Genomic DNA, 12,246 nt, shown 5'->3' with positions numbered 1-12,246 from the left:
ACCTGCCATTTCTGAGGCTGGTGACTCGGATGAACTTATCCTCCGCAGCAGAGGTGACTCTTGGTCTTCCTTTCCTGGGGCGGTCCGCATGTGAGCCAGTTTCTTTGTAGCGCTTGATGATTTTTGTGACTGCACTTGGGGACACTTTCAAAGTTTTCCCAATTTTTCGGACTGACTGACCTTCATTTCTTAAAGTAATGATGGCCACTCGTTTTTCTTTACTTAGCTGCTTTTTTCTTTCCATAATACAAATTCTAACAGTCTATTCAGTAGGACTATCAGCTGTGTATCCACCTGACTTCTCCACAACGCAACTGATGGTCCCAACCCCATTTATAAGGCAAGAAATCCCACTTATTAAACCTGACAGGGCACACCTGGGAAGTGAAAGCCATTTCAGGTGACTACCTCTTGAAGCTCATCAAGAGAATGCCAAGAGCGTGCAAAGTAGTAATCAAAGCAAAAGGTGGCTACTTTGAAGAACCTAGAATATGACATATTTTCAGTTGTTTTACACTTTTTTGTTATGTATATAATTCCACATGTGTTAATTCATAGTTTTGATGCCTTCAGTGTGAATCTACAATTTTCATAGTCATGAAAATAAAGAAAACTCTTTGAATGAGAAGATGTGTCCAAACTTTTGGTCTGTACTGTATATATATATATATATATATATATATAATATATTTATAAAATTCTTACTTTGTTAATATGTTGAAATGCTTTGTCGACTACTCGGTGGCTCCTCAATTCATACAGCATGTTTAATAGTTTAATACAGCATCCTCTAAAATGGGCGGTGAGGTCCTGACAGGAAGAGATCCTCAGATTTGGTCCCTAATGTAGACAGAATTCATCATTGCTGCTAGATGGAGTATGATCAAGTCCCTGTACCAACCCTTTTCATCCATCCTGCATGCTTCCTTTCCATTCACCGGTCATCTAGGGTTGTTACAGTTCTTGTTTACTTTTTGTTTATTTGTGCAGATCAGGAAATATTAATAAACAATTTGCTGCTTCTGGAATAATGTCCTCACAAGAAAATGTCCCGTAGGCGCCCCTGAGGACAGATGTATTGATCTGACAATGTTGTGTGGTGGTCAGTACAGCATGTCAGAGTCAATTTACGGGACTCTTCCACTATGAGTCTGAGACTTTAGCATTGCTGTATAAATAGAGATCACACCACTCAGCATTCCATGAGGTTCTTGAAAATAGGCTACTAACCCAACTGATATCAGCACTCTCAATTGACAAGAATCAAGTCACAGGTAATTTGCTCTTCAGACCATCTTGCCATTTTCGAGTATACCTTCACCACACACATAGGGAGGGATTTATCAAAACTGGTGTAAAGGAAAACTGACTTACTTACCCACAGCAACCAATCAGATTCCACCTTTCATTTTCCAAAATAGCTCTAAAATATAAAAGGTGGAATTTGATTGGTTGCTGTGGGCAACTAAGCCAGTTTTCCTTTACACCAGTTTTGATAAATCTCCCCTGTTACCTTTTCTCTTTGCAGGATGCTAGGATAATTGATGGTCTTTCGTAAAGAACAAAACATTCACCAAATTATCCTGTGTCTTGAAATAAATTATATTCAAAAGAGTATTGGCATTGCTGTAGGTAAAAGCTGTTCTCCTATGGGTGTCTGCCTGGCAGAATTGTATCTGAGATGGGTATTGAAGGGCTGATGGCTGTTATATTGAGAAAATATTGAGAGTTTGGCATAAAACAAAGCTCCGCCTATTTGCGGAAAATTAGCACTGGCATCTATTTAATTTACCCAAAAAATAAAGCTTTGTATTGTGGAGGAGGGTCAGGTGTCTTCATGCTGCGCTAAACAATGGACCCTTGTCTATCCTAGAACACTCTGTGAGTGAGAGAACATTAATTAGACATCTTCCAAACTATTCACACCTGGAGAAGCTTTGAGTGTAGAGTCAGCTGTAGCGGATTGGGTTTACATAAGACTTTTGTTTGCAGTTTTATTATTTCATTCAGACTTTCTGTTGTTCTTGTGTTTGTTCTTTATGTCTATGGTAATTTTTGAAAACCAGTGACGCACATATCTGACTGCTAATTCAGTTTATGCACTTTTAGACTTTATCTATCTTAAAGTTTAAAAAGTACAGATTGCCCAAGATTGTTTAGGGCTTCTCTAATGGGTTTAGTGTGAAATCAACAGATCCTTACATCTGTCACCATAAATATTACATGAGAAATGTCTGGCCTCAGTGTGTAAATGATGGAGGACTCAATCTGTGGCATTCTAGAAGTACAGAAAGAGAGTTGTCTTCTACAGTGGCAGTGAAGTGGTCACGGAACTATAGTTCATCATTAATAGTGAGGGTCAGTTGCTCTTTTGGTGGTGATCACAAGTGATAATAACATTTACCTCTTGTTTTAAATCAGGCTTGAACTACCTTTTTAGTTTGAGGGCCCTATTATCAGGTTGAGGCCGCAATCAGATACTAACAACTACAAACTTGTAGCCTAAATTATACTCAACTTGTATTCTGGAGCTCTGGCTGAAGTTTCTATCAAAGGGATTTTCTAAGCTCCTGACATTATTGTGCTATCCTCAGGATTGGTCTTCAATATCCAATTAGACCGTACCCCCGCCGATCAGTTGTTTCCTGCAGGAGCCAGCACTGGAACTAGGAATTTGAATTGAGCAGGCAGCACTGCTTTGTTCAAAGTGTAGTGTCCATGTCAGGTAACTGTATCTCATCTCCTATTCACTTCCATGGAAGCTGAGGTGCAGTAATTCGGCACGGCCACTACACTTTGCACTTCCTGCTCCATTCATAGTGCTAGTTCTGGCTTCAGAAACATCAGTGAACACCTGATAGGGGTGTGGGAAGTCAGACCCTCACCGATCAGATATTGATGACCAATCCTGAGAATAGGTCATCAATGTCAAGAGACTGGAAAATTCCTTTGAATCAACATGGTGACTTGAGATTTTGTTGTCGCTAAGAGGTCAGACATAAATGTTACATCAAGCTGCAAGCAGTTGACTGCAACACGACCCTTTAACACATCGTATTAGAGGGAATCAATGAAGAGTAGACTGTCACACAGGCTGTAGCTGACCATCACACGGGCTCTAGGTGACCGTCACATAGAGTCTACACATAGAGTCTAGCTGACCATCACACATGCTCTATCTGACTAGTGTTGGGTGCGAATATTCAAATTGCGAATATCGCCACTTTGAGAATTCGCAAATATTTAGAATATAGTGCTATATGTTCGTATTCTCAAATATTCAAGATTTTATTTTCATCAGTAACCTCCCTTCTTGCTTGTGGGCCAATGAGAAGACTGCAATGTCTTTGTCTGAGCTTAGCAACATCCCTAGCAACCAATAGGAAAGTTGCCTTCCCCTTACCTTATAAGAACCTCCGCAGCAGCCATTTTCTGTAGTTCTGAGAGAGACAGCAGTGTCATTGCTGTGCTCTGTGCTTTGCTGTGTGATTACATTAGATAGATAGTTAGTTAGCTCATATATATAATACAGATAGTTAGTGGGAGATAGTCAGTGTAGGTTAGATCGTGATATAGTGTAGCTGATCCAGTGCAAGGTGTTAGGCAGTGTGATAGGTTCTGCTGTCCATACATACATGCTACAGACATAGTGCACCAATCAGTAATATGTAGTCAGACCTGCTAAAATGTGAAGAGGCACGTATTGCGCAAAAATATGTGCATCATTAATTGCCGATTTGCGTAATCGCAAATATATTGGAGCACTCTGTCTGTATATAAAGCTATTTTAATGTTCTGCTGTGCCAACCATTTTCTCCAGTCTCAGGTAACTTCTAGCAGCTTGAAAAATGTAGCAACAGTGACCCACGCCTGTATTGCGCGCGCAATACGCGCATATCACATTGCTAATTTTTGCAATCAAGAAAATAATGGCGAATTCTCAAATTCACAAATATATGATGAATATTCGTGAAATATTGCGAATTCGAATATTGCCCCTGCCGCTCATCACTATATCATACCATGACACAGGCTCTAGCTGATATTACACAGACTCTATCTGACCATCACACATGCTCTAGCTGACCATCTCACATGCTCTATCTGACCATCACACAGGCTGTATCTGACCATCACACATGCTCTAGCTGACCATCACACATGCTCTAGCTGACCATCACACAGGCTCTAGCTGACCATCACACATGCTCTAGCTGACCATCTCATAAGCTACAGTTGACATTTACACAGAGTCTAGATGACCGTCACACAAAGTCTAGATGACCGTCACACAAAGTCTAGATGACCGTCACACAAAGTCAAGCTGACTGTCACACAAAGTCTAGCTGACTGTCACACAAAGTCTAGCTGACTGTCACACAAAGTCTAGCTGACTGTCACACAAAGTCTAGCTGACTGTCACACAAAGTCTAGCTGACCGTCACATATGCTCTAGTTGATAATCACACATGCTCTAGCTGACTATGACATAGAATCTAGCTGACCACAAAACAGAATCTAGTTGACCATCACACATGCTCTAGCTGACCCTCACACAGGCTGTAGCTGACTGTATCACAGAGTCAAGACCATCAGACTTACTTAGATTACTATATTGCTGGTAGGAGGCACAAGAGATTTTATACTTAATTAATTATAGCTTCATTGATTCAATTATAAGACTAGTAAAAAGTATGAGTGTTGCCTGACATGCTTTACTCTTAGCTTACACTCACAGACGTTACCTTCATTCTGGAAATATTTTGTGGGAATTTTTGCTGTGATCTGTGTGACTAGTGATATAACTAATATCTGAACTCTCCAATTATTTTTTGTAACTTGCTAAAAATCTGCAGCTGCAACTCGCAAGGGTACAGATAAGGGATCAGGGGAATTTGTGCAAGTCCCTCATGCAGGGAACTGGCTTGGCATTTAATCTTGGACTGGCTCCAGAAACAGGGACTGGGGGGAAAATTAATTCCTAGAAGCTAAATACTGCTGTACATGACACTGCTTTATAGATTCCTTCTGCATCTCCCAAAGAGGAGCAACTGTGCCAATTAGAGGGGGGCTGTTGGACATTTATAGCAGCCGAATAGAAATCATCCTCCAGTATCTTTAGCAAGTTTTGCAGATGGCCTGTAATGACTGTCATGTGGTGAGCAGTAATTGCCTAATACTTTTCTGCTATTGACCACAGGATGAAATAAAAATCTTGTCAATATGTAGAACTAGTGACCTTGACGTGGAGGACTTCAGTCGGAAAGAAGTTGTTGGAGAGAGCGGATTTATGGGCTGGGTTTGTATTATCTTGTAGGAACACAGATGCTCCCAGATTAGTGAAGTCGCTCCCACCCCCCTGCATTATTCACTGAAGAACATAAGCAGACGCCTGTGGCCAGAACATGATGAAAGGAGGGGCAAAGTGTGGGCACAGGACCTCATTTATAAGATGGACATACAGTGTCTGAAGGAATCTTACTACATTCTCCATTGCTGGTATCACTAGTCCTATAAACAACAATACATTTATGTAAGTAACCACAATGCCCAGCACGTGCTGAGTGCTTCTTGTTCTATGGTCAAGCAGTCAGGAGTGATAAACCCCCATGGAAGGGACATCTTTTGACTATCTGTGTGTCTGAGCCCCCTGGTTTATTGTTTGGTGGGAGTCTGGGTTTCAGCGATATATCCAAACCATATATTAGTGTCGTAGTATAGTACCGGGATCCGCAACCTTCAGCACTCCAACTGCTGTGAAACTACAACTCCCAGCATGCAAACATGCTCGGCTGCTCTTCTAACTCCCATGGAAGTGAATGAAGCATTCTGAGAGTAGTAGTTTCTGATCAGCTGGAGTGCCAGAGGTTGCTGATCCCTGATATAGTAAGTTACCAAACAGGAAAATTGTCAGCCATCTTCTATATATGCAGAAAGTAGTTGAAAAGGATCCCTCTTTATTGAAGCACTCTTAAAGACTGTGTGCACATCTTAGTTAAATATATCTGTTTACGCGTTTCACGCCCATTTGCGGCCTTTACTCATAGCTTTGTTGCTGCATGTTACAGGTGGATTTTCCAGGCAGCAAGGACTCTTTGCACGTTTGTCTATTCTTAGATTTTCAAGCCTTGTTTTCAGATGTAAAACAAACCCATCAGTGACAAGTCCAGCGAATGTTCTGTGATTGTGTTTCCAAGGCCTCTGTAGACAGATCCTATTGTGCATGAAATGCTGCGATGCATCTTCACAGCTCTGCAGTGTCCCTGGGAATTACTATAAAATAAAGGAATCCGCATGTTGTTAGTAACGGCAGAAATACAGAGGACTGGAGAACACACCGGACCTTTTAACACCGGCTTCAGTACAAATGATATGATAATCAGCCATGGGTGAAGACCTTCCACTCATGAAGATACTGTATGTCTAGTAACATGGCGGAGCAGTGAAGTTATGCACTTCTCGGTCTTCTCAGCCTCTTTCGTCTAGTATGATGGCTGACACTGTGCAGGGCCTCATACGTGCCTCTCTCTATACATGGTTCTTCTCATGTAAGAAATGGTGTCCAACGTCTGAAGAATTTTTGGGAGCATTAAAACAAAAACGCCCTCAATCCTTGCTTTCTGTGTGGCCCATCGTCACTAGAGATCTTCCTTGTAACCTAAACACGGGTCAATTTTTGCCAAATTGTGCCAAGTTTATCAATGATGGATGCTGTATGATATATTTAGTACATCTTTTTACTAAAGTATAAGGACAGATATGACTTCTCTTTTTTGAATTGACTCCTGTTTTTGGCTTCCAAAACTACATCAGGGAACTGTCCGTGTGGCTGTACTCCTAAAGAGGTTATCCTGGAAAAGATAATGATGACAGCATCAGGATAGGTCATCAATCATTATCACATCAGCAGGGATCCAAGTCCTGCCATCCCTGCCAATCAGGTGCTTCAGGTAGCCACAGAGCTCTGGTGAGCAATGGAGGCTCCTGGCAGCTTTCCAAGGACAGCGCTGTACATAGTATAGTGGCTGTGCTTGGTATTGTAGCTCAGCCCCATTGACTTTAACTAAGCCACGTGACGTACAGTTATGTCACTGGCCCTGGAAGAGGCTGTGGCGCGCAAGGCCTCTTCTAACAGCTGATCAGCAGGGGTCCCGGGTGTTGCACCCCCATAGATCTTATACTGATGACCTATGCTTAGGATAAGTCATGAATATCTTTTCCTTGATAGCCCCTTTAATGCGGAACCCAAAATCATCACTTGCTGGCAGCAAATTGACCTGGCTAAACAGGGATCTCAAAGTGGAGGGGATTGCAGCATGTAAAGGCAACTCTCAACTCCACTGACCAGCAATCGGTCCCATCACAACAGTTGAGGCTGCTGGTGCCTCTCACGTCATTATTATCAGGTTTGTCTTTCGGCCTTCAGGCTTCTTCAGTACTCGTTTCCCTAATGTCACCTTGATAACCGTCAGTGGGCTTAGCAGTGTCCACTTGTAGATGGAGTTAGGGGCTAGCGCAGTTCTCCAATGAGACGTGTTTGTGACCTGGAATGAATAACATTCCATAGCAGTATCCTTCTCGCCCCCTCCCAACCCTGGATGTCGGCACCGAGGGGAGGGGCTCACGACAGGCTCCTCGTCACCCTCTCCTGCTCTGTTTGCGCGTCGCAGGGTGTTATTAGCACTCCTTTGTTCCGTTTTGTGAGCGATAGAAGCCCTCTGCGAGCCGGCCAAGCGAGCGATTGTCGCATCTCGCACTTTTCTGATTAACTAAGAGGAAATTGCAGCTTTCTGGCAGCCTGCTGAGAGGGATAATAACATAAGCGCTTGCTCTGGAGTAAAGTGGGTCTTTTCAACCACAACAGGCTGGCAGAGTCGACACGCTCCCCTCCTCCCGCCAAAGCTTTTTTCCCCTTTGATTCGTTCTGCTCTAGTCAATTGTTTCCTCTTTCTTCTTCCCTGTAATGTGCAGACGTTCTGGTAAACAGCAGAGAATATGCAGCGAGCAGCTCTCTGTGTCCTGACATATAGTTCAGTAATGTATAAAATAAGCCAGTCCTTGCCCCCTCCACTTCTCCATCTTGATGGTAATCTGGCACTCGGTGGGTCACTTGTGACTGATGCTGAGCCTCACTTCTCAATTTCAAGTCTAAAATTCTCTTGTTGGCGTCTTGCTTGCATCTCTCCTTAGGCTACTTTCACACTCGCGTTTTAGGCGGATCCGTGATGGATCTGCAAAAACGGTTTCGTTAGAATAATACAACCGCATGCATCCGTCATGAACGGATCAGTTTGTATTATCTGTAACATAGCCAAGACGTATCCGTCGTGAACTTCATTAAAAGTTAATGGGAGACGGATCCATTTTATATTGTGCCAGATTGTGTCAAAGAAAACGTTTGGTTTAGTTTCATCAAGCGGACAGCAAAATGCGGAATGGAGACTGATCGGAGGCAAACTGATGCATTCTGAGCGGATCCTTTTCCATTCAGAATGCATTAGGGGCAAACTGATCAGTTTTGGACCGCTTGTGAGAGCCCATGACAGATCTCACAAACAGCCAAAACGCAAGTGTGAAAGTAGCCTTAGCTGTGGTGTTGTGGAGCAGCTCCAGGCTCATTCGTGTTGTCTGGGCTTCTGGTCAGAGTAAGCCATGTCCACCCTCTCTTCTCTCCTCGGTGTGTGATTTTCCTGCCACCCTCCACTTGGCTGTTTTCCAAGTCAGAATCGTTTTCTTTTCTTTGGCCGGTATCTTTTCTTTGGCTCGTGGCGCACTCCCTGACGGGCTCTGTGTTTTTTTTCCAGTCACAAAATATTAATCTCTTTCTGTCTGTTGCTGTCACCTCAAATGTCACATTCTTTATCCTCAGAAAGAAGAAAAAGACTCAAGAAAAATGTCCAGACTGAGTCTGAAATAAGAACGTGTTCAGTGTGCATCATATTTGACCGGTGCTCAGGATTCTTTATATAACCGATGCTCAGAGAGTTAGACATGTCTAGTGTTCAGATCTTCATATATGTCCGGTGCTGAAAGCTTCATATATGTCCAGTGCTGAAAGCTTCATATATGTCCAGTGCTGAAAGCTTCATATATGTCCGGTGCTGAAAGCTTCATATATGTCCAGTGCTGAAAGCTTCATATATGTCCAGTGCTGAAAGCTTCATATATGTCCGGTGCTGAAAGCTTCATATATGTCCAGTGCTGAAAGCTTCATATATGTCCGGTGCTGAAAGCTTCATATATGTCCAGTGCTGAAAGCTTCATATATGTCCGGTGCTGAAAGCTTCATATATGTCCAGTGCTGAAAGCTTCATATATGTCCGGTGCTGAAAGCTTCATATATGTCCAGTGCTGAAAGCTTCATATATGTCCAGTGCTGAAAGCTTCATATATGTCCGGTGCTGAAAGCTTCATATATGTCCAGTGCTGAAAGCTTCATATATGTCCAGTGCTGAAAGCTTCATATATGTCCAGTGCTGAAAGCTTCATATATGTCCGGTGCTGAAAGCTTCATATATGTCCAGTGCTGAAAGCTTCATATATGTCCGGTGCTGAAAGCTTCATATATGTCCAGTGCTGAAAGCTTCATATATGTCCAGTGCTGAAAGCTTCATATATGTCCGGTGCTGAAAGCTTCATATATGTCCAGTGCTGAAAGCTTCATATATGTCCAGTGCTGAAAGCTTCATATATGTCCGGTGCTGAAAGCTTCATATATGTCCGGTGCTGAAAGCTTCATATATGTCCAGTGCTGAAAGCTTCATATATGTCCGGTGCTGAAAGCTTCATATATGTCCACTACTCGAAGCTTCATATATGTCTGGTGCTGAAAGCTTCATATATGTCCAGTGTTCAGAGCTTCATATATGTCGGGTGCTGGAAGCTTCATATATGTCCGGTGCTGAAAGCTTCATATATGTCCAGTGCTGAAAGCTTCATATATGTCCGGTGCTGAAAGCTTCATATATGTCCAGTGCTGAAAGCTTCATATATGTCCGGTGCTGAAAGCTTCATATATGTCCGGTGCTGAAAGCTTCATATATGTCCAGTGCTGAAAGCTTCATATATGTCCGGTGCTGAAAGCTTCATATATGTCCACTACTCAAAGCTTCATATATGTCTGGTGCTGAAAGCTTCATATATGTCTGGTGCTGAAAGCTTCATATATGTCCAGTGTTCAGAGCTTCATATATGTCGGGTGCTGGAAGCTTCATATATGTCCAGTGCTGGAAGCTTCATATATGTCCAGTACTGGAAGCTTCATATATGTCCAGTAATGAAAGCTTCATATATGTCTGGTGCTGAAAGCTTCATATATGTCCGGTACTGGAAGCTTCATATATGTCCAGTGTTCAGAGCTTCATATATGTCGGGTGCTGGAAGCTTCATATATGTCCAGTGCTGGAAGCTTCATATATGTCCAGTACTGAAACCTTCATATATGTCCAGTACTGAAAGCTTCATATATGTCTGGTGCTGAAAGCTTCATATATGTCCGGTACTGGAAGCTTCATATATGTCCAGTGTTCAGAGCTTCATATATGTCCGGTGCTGAAGGCTTCACATATGTCCGGTGCTGAAGGCTTTACATATGTCCAGTACTGGAAGCTTCATATATGTCCGGTGCTGAAAGCTTCATATATGTCCAGTGCTCGCATCTTCATATATGTCCAGTGCTCGCATCTTCATATATGTCCAGTGCTCGGATCTTCATGTATGTCCAGTGCTCAGATCTTCATATATGTCCAGTGCTCGGATTTTCATATATGTCCAGTGTTCAGAGCTTTATATATGACCAGTGTTCAGAGCGTCATATATGTCCAGTGCTAAAAGCTTCATATATGTCCAGTGATTGGAGCTTCATATATGACCAGTGCTCAGAGCTTCATATATGTCCAGTGCTGAAAGCTTCATATATGTCCAGTGTTGAAAGCTTTATATATTACCAGTGTTCAGAGCTTCAGATATGACCAGTTCTCAGAGCTTTATATATGACCAGTGTTCAGAGGTTCATGTATGCCAGTGTTCCGAGCTTCATATATGACCAGTGCTCAGTGCTTCATATATGACCAGTTTTCAGAGCTTCAAATATTACCAGTGCTTCATGTACAGTGATCAATGCTTAGACCTCCAGATGGTCTAAGATGGTCCTTGCACGACCTTCTCTGGTGAGTGATGTTGGGGTGTCATATGTCTCTGCTCCCCTGCATTGTGTATAAAAAACACAATCTGATCATCTACACAGAAGACATGACCGAATAATGGAGCAGTATAAACTGAATGAGAAGGGTTCATGTGATATTGCGGGTTGTTTCCTTTAATAATCTCAGTCTGTTCTTAGTCTTTATTGGGCAGCTTTCATATTCTCTTGCATCTCTGTGTGTCCTTGAAATACTAGTGTGCTCCCCTGCTGTCCCACCATATGCCACTCCAGGCTCCGCATCCCAGGAAGCAGTGTGATTGGGTGGGCTCTTTCATGTGCCCCTTCTCATCCATTCTATTTATTTGCTTGATATCCATTATCACTTAATGAAATGAAAGTGTCTGATCCATTCACTTCACAGAGTGTTGATCTCCAGGAGGAAGCCAAATCGGCACTATCGTCTAGATTATTCAGAAACATGGTGGAGCTGTAACATGTATTCTTGACCTCCTTAAGATAGAGAAGTGAGGAGGATACCCATTAGGCTCAGTAGTTGTCTGCTCTGTGATGTAGTAAAGAGGATCTGTCAGGTCTCCTGCATGGTGTAGTATAGAGGGTCTATCAGTTCTCTTGTGTGCTATAGTATGAAGGATCTGTCAGCTCTCCTCTATGGTACAGTATAGTGGATCTGTTGGCTTTCCTGTATGGTATGTAGGATCTGTCCACACTCCTGTGTGGTGTGGTATATGGGATCTGTTAGCTCTCCTGTATAGTATGGTATGGAGGATCTGTCCACACTCCTGTGTGGTGTGGTATATGGGATCTGTTAGCTCTCCTGTATAGTATGGTATGGAGGATCTGTCCGCACTCCTGTGTGGTGTGGTATATGGGATCTGTTAGCTCTCCCGTATAGTATGGTATGGAGGATCTGTCCGCACTCCTGTGTGGTGTGGTATATGGGATCTGTTAGCTCTCCTGTATGGTATGGAGGATCTGTCCGCACTCCTGTGTGGTGTGGAATATGGGATCTGTTAGCTCTCCTGTATAGTATGGTATGGAGGATCTGTCCGCACTCCTGTGTGGTGTGGTATATGGGATCTGTT

General features: G+C 42.7%; 1 protein-coding gene across 5 annotated transcripts in view; it reads left to right on the top strand.

Annotated features, from left to right (window-relative positions):
• Positions 1-12,246, top strand: part of LOC122928662 (protein CEPU-1-like) — a 744,346-nt gene that overhangs the window by 349,096 nt on the left and 383,004 nt on the right. Inside the window, exon 1 of one of the 5 annotated variants that reach the window (XM_044281729.1) lies at positions 5,442-5,533. The exons of the other annotated variants lie outside the window; for them this stretch is intronic. The gene's annotated coding sequence lies outside the window, so the exon portion shown is untranslated. Of the gene's footprint in view, positions 1-5,441; positions 5,534-12,246 lie in introns of those variants that run through there. 5 annotated transcript variants of the gene reach the window in all.

The sequence above is a fragment of the Bufo gargarizans genome, chromosome 2, assembly GCF_014858855.1.
Source record: "Bufo gargarizans isolate SCDJY-AF-19 chromosome 2, ASM1485885v1, whole genome shotgun sequence".
Lineage (NCBI taxonomy): Eukaryota > Metazoa > Chordata > Amphibia > Anura > Bufonidae > Bufo > Bufo gargarizans.
This window is presented reverse-complemented; position numbering and strand designations above follow the sequence as displayed.